Source organism: Buteo buteo, chromosome 6 (genome assembly GCF_964188355.1).
Source record: "Buteo buteo chromosome 6, bButBut1.hap1.1, whole genome shotgun sequence".
NCBI classification, from domain to species: domain Eukaryota; kingdom Metazoa; phylum Chordata; class Aves; order Accipitriformes; family Accipitridae; genus Buteo; species Buteo buteo.
In genome coordinates, this window is record NC_134176.1 from 12,608,499 (window position 1) to 12,617,355 (window position 8,857).

Genomic DNA, 8,857 nt, shown 5'->3' on the forward strand with positions numbered 1-8,857 from the left:
AAAACAGTAACTGTGAAGCAGCAATGCCAGCTTAAAAATACAGTTACCTTAAGCATGTTTAAACTTTCCCTCTGAAACCAAAACAGAGATGTCAGTACCTCTGAAGTGTAAGGAATATGGACAAACCTGGACCTTAACCATAGCAACAGAAGTCACTATCTACATCTGCTTAAGATGAAGTTAAGCATTCCAAGACATCTTCAGGTTGCACTTCTGCTACAAAACATACTATGGGAGATGGGTAGCAAATTATCGTAAGCATCAGTAAAGCATGTAGCGTGATGACTGTTGTCAGCTTCCACTATTTATCTCATTAACATTTTCTCATGCAAACAAACATGACAGAGCTTATGTTCAAAACAGATCTATAAGAAGTAGTATTTTTGACTCGCTGCACTTTGTCCTCCTTATTCTTTATATAAATCACAACATTGCAAGTAAGGGTTCAACTACTTTGAACTTTTCCAATTAACTTGACATATGGACACTCTTATTCTGGAATAACTGCCTTTTTATGTATAGCTCAAAGGACTTCCAACATCTGTCTACCCCATCTCATCTCAGAACAGCCAACTAATAAATTGAGAGTTCATATTTAAAAAAAAAAATACACCAGAAGTCTTAGTAAATAATTCTGAAAAAATACAGCATCATATTTTGGCTATATGTACAAACAGCTTGCTTTATACAAACAGGACAATTCCAAGCTTCTTCCTCATTTATTTTGAGAGAATGTCCTCAGCAAAAATACACAGAATGCAGTGCGTGGGTATTTATTTGCTTGTCCTAAATCTTTCTTTAAAAAATAAAATAAAATACCAAAACCAAACAAACAAACAAAAAAAACCCAAACAAACCCACCACACAACAACAAAGCAAACAAACAAACAAAAAAACACAACTAAAAAAACCCAAACAACCCAAACACACAAAAAAAAAATAATAAAAAAAAAACCCACACAACCAACCAACCGAGTAAATCCCCCAAAACTCCCTCAAAATCTTGCTGGCCAAAATACTGGAAGTTTCATTTTGAAAAGGATTATTTAGACATGCAAGTGAAGTTTTCAGGAATTTGTAAGAAAGAAAGAGGAATAAGGGAAATTTATGGTCCCAGGTATTGAAAAATAGCTGAAGTACAACATGCAAATAACAATAAATTTGTTTTATCTTCCTAGAGACTGCCAAGAGCATTCTTCTGCACATGCTCCAAAAAAGTGTCAAAATACCTTGCTATAACACAGACACAAACCCCCCTGCCAAACAGTATGAGCAACACAACAGCAATATCTACTAGCTTAACTGCAACATAGGATCCATTGGTTTTCCATTACATATTGACACCATGGGTGAGTAGTAAGACATATTTGCTAATCTGAAATATAGCACACCGAGATTCTGTAGACAGAAACATGATTCAACTCCTGATGGAAAACAAGACAGAAAAGATACCGCTGACTTCAAGTGATAATACATATTATTAACTTCAAATGAAGTTAGCTCAAATCCTTTCTTTTTTGCCCCCCAAAATGCTAAGTTTTAGAAGGCAATGAAAATATTACTGCATCAAAGGGTTCTAAAACTGCTACAGAACTGCTAGATTTTGCACATATGCAAATCAGCAGCCTTCACTTATTTAGGTATCCAACTTCCTTCTACTCAAACTGTCAGCCAAATGGTAGCATTTTGAGAACATGTCATTTTACAACCACAAGCACTTTACCTTTGGCACCTACTGAATGTAGAACTGGTATCCTGATCAGATTCAACCACAACAATAAAAACATTTCCAGGCAAAAGCACAATACTCCTCTCTCAAGGGTGTTGTGCTGAACAGAAAAGAGGACAGTAAAAAGGATGGAATGAGAGAGCAAGTGTAGATTTAAAGACATGTGTACTTCAGACAACAGTAGGGTACATTTTAGACTATCTTTAGTGACCTGGAAGAGAAGAGTCTGTTAATTCACATGGAGTGGGAGGTAGAGTAGAGAGGGAATCAAAGAAGCAAGTAGCTACAGAGAGGTCAAAGAAAAGTGGATTTGCAGATAAAAATTATTAGCCAGGTGTGAAATTAAGTACAAGCCTGGAAACAAGTATTTCAAGAGAAAAGTGATGTAAATTGAAGTAAAGGGGAAAATGCAGTCACTTTGCTCAAGTGCAAGGATGAAACCACCTTGGAATAAAAGTCATCCCTTAACAACTTTAAAATTAAAAGAGATGTGACTGAAAGCAGTTCAAATTAAGCCACTTCTAAGAATCAGAGGAACAAGCTTGAGAAATTAAGACCATTTATACTGTTTGGCCAAACAACTTCAGATGGAAGAGAAGTACATCATGGACAAAAGCATTCCCTTAGTAGCTGAAGAACATAAAATGCAGAAAGAGGAGTCACTTGGGATGGTTTAAAGGAGATTAAAACAAGAACAAGTTGAGTGAAAATTGTAAGGCTATACTTCCAATGCAAAAATCAAGACTTACATCTGCAAGTCATTAAGTTAGAAGCGACAACATGCAAGGCAACATACTTTCAGAAGGTTCCTCTCTGTAGAAAGACAGAGAGGGGCATACTCAAACTGGTACAGTACACAAGATCGCCATTATAAGACCTCTAATAATTGTTCTCATTATCTCCCTCTCTCAAGTACATGGATGAGCTTACAAAACAAAATCCATTTACATTGCCAAAGTTTGGTTTATGAACTGTTAGAAAGTTATTTTAGGCACATTTATCATGTAAGCTGGTTCCATAGAATAAGAAAACGTTACTTTTCTAGAACATCCAAAGCAGAAAGTTGGTAACAAGTACAAGCACCAGAATAGCTACCACTGACAAATTCTGTCATGCACACTCAGCTTCATATAGCACTGCACGTTTGCTGTACGCAACAAGGGAAGAGTGTGAAGCAAATACTGCTTCCTGTCCCACGATGCTGACAGTGCAGAATGGTGCAATGCTGTAGAGGAGACAGAACAGGATGCCTCTACATGGCACTTGCAATTCATTTCATTTATCAACAGATGACGCTTATACCACCCTGCTGGGTCTCAGCACCTCATCATTTTTTGTGTCCTCAGATTGCAGGAAAGCTCCACTATTCCCACTTTATTACAGACCAGGAAAATGGTCTGTATGTGGAGCCAGAAGCCAGACACACATAAGCCATCAGCTTCATCAAAGTCATTCTTAGAACTTCCAGTCAGCTACCACCTAACCCAAGCAGCACCCAAGTATCAGTACTCTTCTTCCCCAGCACATCTTCTATGCTTAAGGAAATATCTGTCTTGACAAGGTTGATCACGTCAGCAAGCATCTCAACATCAAGTTCAAATGCACCAGAAAACAATAAATGAAACAGCAGTGGAAGAAGCACGAACAGACTATGTATCTTTCCTCATCCTGGTAATTGTCCTAACCGCTTGACTGAGACATCATGCTTCCTCTTGCTCTGTTTCTCAGGCACACTGAGTTTTGATTATTCCTGGCATAGCAGAAGAGTTACAAGAGAAGGAAGTGACACTACTCTTAACTGGCCTGTGGCTTGATGATGAGAATACTCCCCAGGGAAGTAGGAAACTTGGATTGGAATCCCCCTTCTGCCCTTGGGACTCAGGCATGATGTCACATCACTCCATACTGCAACATCAAAGCCCCTTGTCAGTCTGGCCCTAACTGAATGACTTACAGTACACACATCTACAGGAACAACAACAACAAAAAAAAAACCAACAGCCTCCAGGTCTCCTAGATTTCACACTGGCATCTTCAATGGACCATCTTCTCTTTCTTGATAGATGTCAAAGCTTGCAGGAATGAAGAGGCAGCCAGGAAGGCAATTCTTATCTTACAGTAGCATCTGCAACATGCTTTTCAAGACAGACTAAATCAAAATAACTCTTTTTGCTAGATGCCCAAGAAAGCTGTAAAGACACATGGCATTTCAAGCTTGTCTTGAGTGGGAATATCTTACTTTATTTACAAAAATATGTTTTTCATATTAATGCAAAACCCACAAAGTTAGACAAAAGTTCAGTATTAGTCTAAATGTTAAATTTTTCTAATTATGAGCTTCCATACAGTCATCATTAAAGCATGTAAAATAGAAGTTTCATTACTTCTTTCACTAATGTTTTTGACTGAAGCATTTGCTACATATACCATATGTGAAAGGATATTATGCACTTCAGAGCATTTAAACTATACTACAGAATCATTAGCAATTTTTATCATTGTAAATAATCTACAGAATGTTTCCACTATACATCAGAGAAATCTATTTCATAAATGATCATTTTATGATACTATAGAAAATAATACTGGAACTATGAAGCATTCCAACTTAAAGCATTCCTGCTATGCCCATTGCAATTCTAATGTCTGCAACTTGCAAAAATTCAGTCTTGACGTCAAAGTACACAACACCCCAATTTTCAGTACAAGGAGGGAGCCAGCGATGGAGGCTGTCACACATGTCCAACACCACAAATGTGTTGAGACTTCACTTCCCATGCTGCCCTTGACTAGATGAACTGCAGAACGTGGAATTCTACTAAAGTCACACTTTACACATGCAGAGCAAAGCAGCAGGGAAGAACAACAGCGTGGAAATCAAAAGCTTAACATTTTGGGGGAGGTGGAGAGGACTAGTGACCTACAGTTGTTGTATATAATTTTAGAGACAGTCGCCCTGTTAACCTAGTTACAAAGCCAACAGTCAGTAGCAACTGAACTCACAGTGGCAATGATACTTTGCTATCAGTGCTCCAGTAGAAAAGATCTCCAGGAAGAAAACACCCTCAAAGACTCTCTCTCTCTCTCAATTCCCAATACTGAATAATCTTTTGCCTTATTTTCTCCATAAGTTCTAAGATCCTTCTACTGTATACGTTCCTTACTCATTTTCTAGAGGCTTTTTTGTCTTTATTTCCTTTTCTCTTCTTTCGCATTATTAGAAGAGGAGCACCTCTTCCTACTTTGCAGACACCTCATGATCTTTCATTGCAAGTTGCCACCCCTTTCCTTCCAATTCTCTAGTCCTTTCTCTTTCTACCTTAAAATAAAGGCATAGAAAAAATGAAATGTGTTTGTGATTTGTCAAAACAAACACACACTGGCTTTAAACTATTCATTTATGAGGGTAGGGGCTTCCAGTAGGCAGAGCTGGGAGACCAGTTACACTCTCTTTGCCAGCCCTTCACTGCTGTTTCTATGTCACCACTTTACCACCACAGGTTAAAAGTATAAGATAAAACCTAGCATGACTACAGCACTACCTCTTGTGCTACAATCACACCTTTATTCTGTTGCACAAAAATACAGAACTCTCCCTCCCTTGGCTTCTTTTCCCCATACCACATCTTGAAATCTCCAATTTCACTCTCTCGTACCACTTTTGGTGTTCCTGAGCCATACGCCAAAAATGCCAGGAGGTTTCAAATACAAGCATCACATTCAGAAAGTACCCACCCACAGGCATAAAAAAAAATAAATAAAAATTAAGCCTTGGCAATTCTTTAAAGGAACTGTGCACAAAAGCACAGACATCTGAAACCAACGTGTAATGAGCAGTCTTCAGACGTTATAAGATTCGGCACCTTCAATTAAGAAACACTATTATAATAAAAAAACCTAATGAAATCCAGTTATTGCATCATCTAACATATCAGAGATCAAAACGTGTTATTCTTGCAATATCTATTCATACAAAGCCAGTTTAAGATATTGGAGTAGATTTAAGTCATTCCTATTTTTAAACTGCCTTTCCATCTGCAGAACTCCGATCATCTACTTATCAATGTATTTATGTTCCAGTGGTTTAATAACAGAAGTTAAAAATTAAGATTTCTGGCTTCTCACATTTTTAGCATTGCCATACCTACTAACAGAACAGCTGGACTTCAGTATTGAAAAAAACATGTTCCTCTTATCTCACTTAAACTTTTCATTATGGCCAAGAACAACATAAAGATCTAAAATACAATGAGATCATGAAATCGTTTAGAAGACAAACTCTATTAGCATGGACTGGTAAGACTTCATAAAGAATTTTTTGTCACTGATGCTAACTACTGTCATCTTACACAGTTTTCCAAGATACCAACAGTAAATATGCTTACAGGATGATCAAATTCTCTGAATCCATACAATAATGGCTTCTCAAAATTGGTATCATCAAACTTAACTGCAGAAGGACTTCAGGAAAGCCTAAAGACTGAGTCATTTAGCACCCTCTTTTGATTAGAATTAATTTGCTTTGCTACTGAATGCACTTTACCTTTCTATATTCTAGGTCCAGCTATTATTGGAAGCTTCTCATCAAGTCATATTTCAGTAAAACACCTACCATTTTCACGTTGGAACAAAGCAACTTTTATAACCTCATAGTGCCGTCTGCTTGCAATGCCCAAAGTCATGAAACATCAATGTTTCCGTTATCAAGCTTTATGACAAGGGGTTTCCCAGTTCAGCCATAAAAAACCTCCGATTCAGTCAAAATGTTCAGTATTTCTCACCTTAAAACAAAACCCCTCTCCCTAATCACAATTAATAACATTTACGTTAATCCATACATGGTGTGTACGGATTGCCATTTATAGACACTTTTAGCCAAATGGCTCATTTTAAAGAGCAACATACAGTATAGGCTATGATCTCTTAGTTCTAACTCTAACAACCAGTGTAGCCTTTAAATCCAGGCTTCCCTGCAAGTCAGTAGCTGTTTTAAATACAGATTTTTACAAACCATTCCAAATTACACTATTTCATTTGCCTAAGCTAAATACCGCTAGTACACCTTCACATCATACACTAAACTCCTTATCAGTCTATGAATGCAAGTTCAGTGTAGTGCTCAATAATGCTATGCGCATTCTACAGGACAAGCCTGCAAGGAAAAATAGACAGTTCCACCGAAGAAATAAAAAAAGCACGAATTACAATATACAAGGCTCGGTTAGGTCTCAACAAGCTAGAGAAGTCACCGACCCAAGGAGACTGCAAATTTCAAATTGTATCATTGGAACTTCCCACAATTTACTACTACAGAAATAGAAAAAGATGAAAAACGTCCTAAAGCACGGTAAAGATCCACACAGAGGTGCACATACAGTGTTTCACGTCACAGACGAGCTCAGATCGGTAGAACATGAGATCACGCCTCTCAGCATTAATACCGTTTCTCTTGTTTTTCCGCAGAAAATTCATATCTTAGACAGTTCAAGATACAAATAAATCAAGATGTAAATGCCTTACCTTCCTATTTTACAAGCCACTGCAGTTCTCAAATTATGAGTCAGTCATAGGTTCATCTGCAGAGGAATGACTCAGTATAAACTTTTAAACACTCGTTATTTTTTTCTAACCTACAACACGGTAGTTAATTTAACGTATTAAAACGCGGTGTCGCGAATCAGCCCCTAAAATGAATGGCGTGAAAACAAAACACTTTTCTTTCCGCTCACGCCAGGCAGACGGGCTTATAGCGCAGGGCCGTCGTCGGCAGACAGACTTTACACAAATATAACTCCTTCCGCACCGATCAGGGCCAGCTCCGTACCAACGGCACCGGATTTTCCCCGCCGGCGGCGGCGGCGGCCGCCCAAGTCCCCATCGCACGGGAGCCGAGCGGCCGCCGGCGCAGGCACCGCCACGGCGGCGCAGAGCCGAGCCGAGCCGAGGAGCCGGAGCCGCCGCAGAGGGCAGCCTCGGGAGAGGCGCAAAGTTGCGGGGGGCCCCGCGCTCGGCTCCCAGCCGCGGCGGCTGCCGGCAGTGCCCCTTTAAAGGCCGTCGGCCCGCCCCCAGCACTGCATATGGAGGGAGCCAGGAGCGGAGCGAGGCTTCTGCATTCAAACGACACATCAAACGCCGCAAGCGCCGCCGCGCCGCCCGCTGCCGCACGGCTCCGCTCCGGCCTGCCGGCCGGCCTCCCCTCTCCTCGCCTTCCCTCCCCGACACGCACACACGCACACACACCGCGGGGCGGAGGGGGGAGAAGGCAAGAGGAGAGGGGGGAGGGAGGAGGGGAGGCAGGAGTAAGTAAGTGAAAAGGGGGCACCTGCAAAGCCCTGGAGTGCGAGTGCGTCCGGGCAGGCAGAGTCCACGCCGCCCCCGCCGGGGGCTGATCTGTCCCCGGGCACCAGCCGCCGCCAAGGTCCCGGCAACAGGCTGCGGGTGAAGCGCGCTCGGCCCCTGCCTGGTAGCAGATGCCTCGTATCAGCGCCGCGCCGCCACCTTGCCCCCCGCCGGCTCCGCGGGAGCACCCCCACCCGCCCAGCTCTCGCCGCCCGCCCGGCCCCGTCCCTCTGCCCAGGGAGCCCGTGTGGGCAAGCGAGCCCGGCCGGTGCCGGAGCCCCGAGCGGGAGCCGCCGCCGCCACGGCGGCGGTGAAGCGCCCCCCCCTACACTACCCCCCCTCCCGCCTTCGCCGCCTCACCGCGCCGCTCCCCGGGGCGCGCCGAGCCCCGCGGACGCCCTACCTGCGAGCGTGTGAGGGGAGCGGGGCGGCGGGCGGCAGCTGGAGCCCGGCGAAGGCGACCGCCAGCCCGACGGAAAGTCCCTGCCGCTCTGCGCCGTCTCCCCCCGCCCCGCACTTCCTCTCCCGCCCGCTCAGGCTGGAAATCCCCGGCGAAGCCCGCTGCTCTCCCGGCTCCTCCTCACACACCGAGGGGCGGGCCCGGCCGAGCCGCTCAGCGCGCAGGCGGCAACCGGGGGCCGGGCCTGCCCTGCCCGCCTGCCCCGGCTGCACCTGATGCCGCCGTTACCCCCTCCCCCCCCCGCCGCCGCCGCCGCCGCGGGCACGACCCGGGGTGAGGGGGCCCCCGCGCTCCCCGTCCGGCAGACGGAGCCCGTCCCGCCCGGCGCC

At 43.7% G+C, this 8,857-nt stretch overlaps 1 protein-coding gene across 10 annotated transcripts in view; it reads right to left on the minus strand.

Moving 5' to 3' along the window:
- TRAF3 (TNF receptor associated factor 3) overlaps positions 1–8,594 on the minus strand; it is a 74,655-nt gene extending 66,061 nt beyond the window's left edge. For 7 of the 10 annotated variants that reach the window (XM_075029796.1, XM_075029794.1, XM_075029799.1 and 4 more), the window contains exon 1: positions 8,472–8,594. The gene's annotated coding sequence lies outside the window, so the exon portion shown is untranslated. Of the gene's footprint in view, positions 1–7,249; positions 7,318–8,051; positions 8,107–8,471 lie in introns of those variants that run through there. The other 3 variants (XM_075029797.1, XM_075029798.1, XM_075029793.1) reach the window with 3 other exon arrangements.
- Between the last annotated feature and the right edge of the window lie 263 nt (positions 8,595–8,857).